Source organism: Gekko japonicus, unplaced genomic scaffold, assembly GCF_001447785.1.
Source record: "Gekko japonicus isolate JY-2015 unplaced genomic scaffold, Gekko_japonicus_V1.1 scaffold2517, whole genome shotgun sequence".
In the NCBI taxonomy this organism is placed as follows: Eukaryota; Metazoa; Chordata; class Lepidosauria; order Squamata; family Gekkonidae; genus Gekko; species Gekko japonicus.
The window spans coordinates 247,832-252,699 of record NW_015172623.1 but is presented as its reverse complement, the minus strand read 5'-3'; positions in this window follow the sequence as shown (position 1 = coordinate 252,699).

The window sequence follows — 4,868 nt, the reverse complement described above, 5'->3', positions numbered from 1 at the left end:
AGTGTTCTTTGAGGGGATGAACAAACATGTGGACAAGGGGGATCCAATAGATATTGTTTACCTTGACTTCCAGAAAGCTTTTGATAAAGTTCCTCATCAAAGGCTCCTAAGTAAGCTCAAAAATCATGGGATAAAAGGACAATTCCTTTTATGGATCAAAAACTGGCTAATTTTTCCGGAAAGCTTTTGATAAAGTTCCTCATCAAAGGCTCCTAAGTAAGCTCAAAAATCATGGGATAAAAGGACAAGTCCTGCTACGGATCAAAAACTGGCTAATTAATAGAAAACAGAGAGTGAGTATAAATGGGCAATTTTCTCAGTGGAGGGTGGTAAGCAATGGAGTACCGCAGGGATCCGTACTGGGTCCAATGCTTTTTAACTTGTTAATTAATGATTTGGAGTTGGGAGTTAGCAGTGAAGTGGCTAAATCTGCAGATGTTCAGGGTGGTGAAAACCAGGAAGGATTGTGAGGCACTCCAAAGGGATCTGTCAAGGATGGGCAAGTGGGCGTCAACATGGCAAATGGGGTTCAATGTGGCCAAGTGCAAGGTGATGCACATTGGAGCCAAAAATCCTAAATATAAATACACACTGATGGGGTCTGAATTGGCAGAGACTGAACAAGAGAGAGATCTTGGAGTCGTAGTAGATAACTCACTGAAAATGTCGAGACAGTGTGTGACTGCAATAAAAAAGGCCAATCCTATGCTGGGGATTATTAGGAAGGGTATTGAAAACAGATCAGACAATATCATAATGCCCCTCTATAAATCAATGGTGCAACCTCATTTGGAATACTGTGTGCAGTCCTGGTCACCACACCTTAAAAGGGATATTATAGCTTTGGGAAAAGTGCAGAAAAGGGCGACTCGAATGATAAAAAGGTTGGAATACTTTCCCTATGAGGAAAGGTTAAAGCGCTTGGGGCTCTTTAGCTTGGAGAAACGACGACTGAGAGGTGACATGATTGAGGTTTATAAGATTATGCATGGGATAGAGCAGGTAGAGAAAGAGGTACTTTTCTCCCTTTCTCACAATACAAGAACTCGTGGGCACTCAATGAAATTGCTGAGCAGTTGGGTTAGAAAGGATAAAAGGAAGTACTTTTTCACCCGAAGAATGATTATATTCACTCTTGGGGATTTATATTCAGGATACTAGAGCACCTTAAATATTGTTATGAATTTTATCATGGATATAGAATATTGTTTTATTATATTTTATCTATTTAATCCGGTATTAGCCGCTTGTTAGCCGCCCTGAGCTGCTTGGAAGGGCAGGATATAAATCCGAAAAATAAATAAAATAAAAATATTAACACATGGAATTCACTGCCACAGGAAGTGGTGACGGCTACAAGCATGGACAGCTTCAAAAGGGCAGGCACCGGCTTCAGGATGATCATCAGTGGCTATTAGCCACAAGGTATAGATAGCGGCTCTGGGGCAAGTGATGCTCTGTCTTCTTGGTGCTTGGGGGGGTCAACAGTGGGAGGGCTTCTAATGTCCTGGCCCCACTGGTGGACCTCCTGATGGCACCTGGTATTTTTGGCCACTGTGAGCCAGAGTGTTGGACTGGATGGGCCTTTGGCCTGATCCAACATTGGCATCTCTTATGTTCTTATGTACCCCTACATTAGCAAACTTTTTGCTTCTGCTTGTCTCCCAGTTTCGATGAATCCTCAAAATTCCAGCAGTACAGACATCCTCATAAATGCAATCAGTAAGAGAATCTAGCTGAATCACTTCAGAATCCGTCATTTTGTAAACACTGATTGCCATGGATGAGATACACAGAGGTTACTTCTTCAAAGAGAAATGATGAGTAACAAATGCACTTACTATCTTGTTTCTCCAGGGTGGCGCTTTCTACTTCATAGAACACGTTGCAGGTGCTCCTTTCAGCTGGAGTCTCTTCTGGCAGCAAATCTTTGATCCTGTTTGGCAGATTTTGTTTCTTGGCTGCCACCCGGCTAGAGAAAACTGGAAAGACCTGGAAAAAGCTGGATTCTCAGAACTGAAGCTGTGGCATATACGTGCCCCTTTAATGTGGAATCCTGTGCAGCCACATATCATAGGTTATGCTGTAAAGTAACTAAATAATAAAGAAAATTATGCAGGATTTCATAAACATGTATGCAGATGACTGTGTTAATCTCCTGTATTATCTGTGATAATGTCCCGAATACGAGAATTTTTCATCATTAGGAACTATTAATGCTATTCTCCATCAATGCACTGGGTCCATAGGAAAGTCTGAATTTCAGCCAGTACTGCCACATACAAATTAATTGGTAGGTGACTGAGAATTGTACTTTGCTATATTTCCTGCAGCGCCTAGTACTGTGCCCCTTTTCTGGGTCCTGAAGTATATATGTCTATAAATTCATCATTACTAATATATAATAATCTCTATTACCCCCCTCAAAAAAAATCCCAGTGAAACAAATTAGTTATTTCCTGAAAATGCAAAAGCAATATAAAAGCTGAATAAAATCCACACATTTAAAAGCAGTTTTCTTTTTCCTTCTAGATTCTGAATATATGACCCAAAGTCAGAGAAGCTATCGGGTTTTTGGGAATATTGGCTAGATTTAAACATTCAAGCACATTGTAATAATAATAGATTAGATTAATCATTTTATAAGCTTATGTAATGATCTTCACTACTTGGGTTTTTAGTGGTTAACTTTCCTTTCTCCTGTAGATATTAGATTCCCCTTTCCTATTTTCTTTGTAGTTTATAGAAAAGCAATAAAAAATCCCCTTCGGGGGGGCCCAAAAATAAATAATCTTAGTGAAACAAATCAGTTATTTCCTGAAAATGCAAAAGCGATATAAAAGTTGAATAAAATCTGTTGTGTCCTGGGAACCGCCACAAGCCTAGCTATCGCTCACCACCGCATCTGGAGTCATGCCCATCGTCCATCACGACCAGCATGATCGACCCTGAGTCCACAGCCAGCGCAGCATCGAGCACCGAGCCGGAGGAGGAAGAGTCCTTTGAAGTGGCCAGACCCTGGGTTACACTACCAAAGGAGAGAGATTTGGAATTTTTAATTCCTGGTGGCAGCAGATAACTACCAAGTTTATATATACAAAGTGTGAATTAAAGGAAAAACCATTTCCCCTATAAGCAAGCATGTCACAGCGTATGATTTAAAGGAAAAACAGTTGTCCCTCCAATAGTAAGGATGCCACACACACACACCCTCCCCGCTGTTCCAGACACAAGGGACAGCCACTGAAAAAGCACAGGAGCCATTACAGAAAAGGCCTGCGACAAGGGGGCATACTTGCAGGGAAGAACAAAGTTGCTGCATGGGAACATGTAGGGAGAGGCAATGCTTCATGTTTTGTTTTGTTTTTTTTTGTTTTTTAAATATGGTGCACCTAAAAGGTGTCTCAAACATGCTGAAAGCAGACCATTTAAAAGAATGAGGCACAGTGCAAGCTTTTCAGTTCTGAATAACTCTTCATTGTCCTGGATGTTCAGTACCAAAAAACCCCCCTCTCCCCTCCCCCCAAAGAATTTGTGTCATGTTGTGGCTGCAGCAAAATGACCCCTGGAAATGTCCTTGTTCCTCCAACCAGCCTTCTTTTTTTTCTTTTTTTAAAATAATATACTGCATTAGAGATATACAAAATCAAGCAGAGTATAAATAACAAACAGTAAACACTTTGCTTTAAAAAACTGTAGCTACATTGAAGTCTAAATCCAAAAGCAGTTTTAAAAAATATCATTACTAAGTTTATACGAAATAAATATATATCAACTAAAGACTATTATTATGAGAATACTGATAAGAGCTATATTGTTATATACAGTGCAGAGTTTGTAATAATGAAATACGTTATATTGTTTTATGTTCAGAAGTATAACCAAGAAGCATAGGCCGGATTGTTTGGGAGTAAATCCTTCTCAGTCATATATTGAAGGTAAGGGAACCAGGTGCGCTCAAAGAGTGATTTCGTTGTACCGAGCTTCGTTTGAGCTATATTTAAAGTGTCATCTTATCCATCAGGAATTGTTCCCACACTTTATTTCTCCAGGCCTCTAAACTTTGAGACTTAGGTGACTTCCACGCAGCTGCGATGGTGGTTTGTGCCGCCGTAAGGAGGTATGATGTTAACTGTTGTAGCGGTTCTTCATTGTGAGCTGGATCTCTAAAATGTAATAGGATAACTTTAGGAGAAAGCGGGAAGTTCTGTCCTGTTATTTTTGAAATTTCGGAAATTATCTGCACCCAGAAGCTTTGCACATGAGGACATTGCCACCAGCAATGTATATAATCTCCTACCGCCCCACATTTTTTCAAACACAATGGTGAGTATGCTTTATTCATGTGGTTTAGGCGGCCAGGAGTATAATACAATCGAGAAACTGTTTTAAAAAATTGCATTCTTACTTTAAAAAATTTTGATTTATTGGCTTTAGATGACCAAATCTGAGACCATTGTTGTTCAGACAGTTCAGTTTGTAAATCTCATTGCCAGGCCGACTGGAATGCCATTTTTGTTGTGCTGTTAAATTCTGTTAAGATTTTATATATTTTTGAAAGGAGGTGTTTTGAGGAGTCAGAAAGTGTCTCTAACAATAATTCAAATTGAGTTTTGGGACTCTCAAAGATCTTTTTGTCAGCCAAATACTCTACAAGACTCCTTAAATGATGGTATCTGAGCCATGGAATAGGTTTACCGATTCGCTCCTCAAAAAAATTCTTGTTCATTATTTTTCCTTTCTTAACCAAATCTCGGAGTTGATTAAAGCCCGCATCCATCCAGACTTGAAATGCCCCCGGCTCCTGGCCTGGTGGAAACCACCCCTGATTTGTATACGCTGATAGTTGTGAAATGGAGGGTACCAGA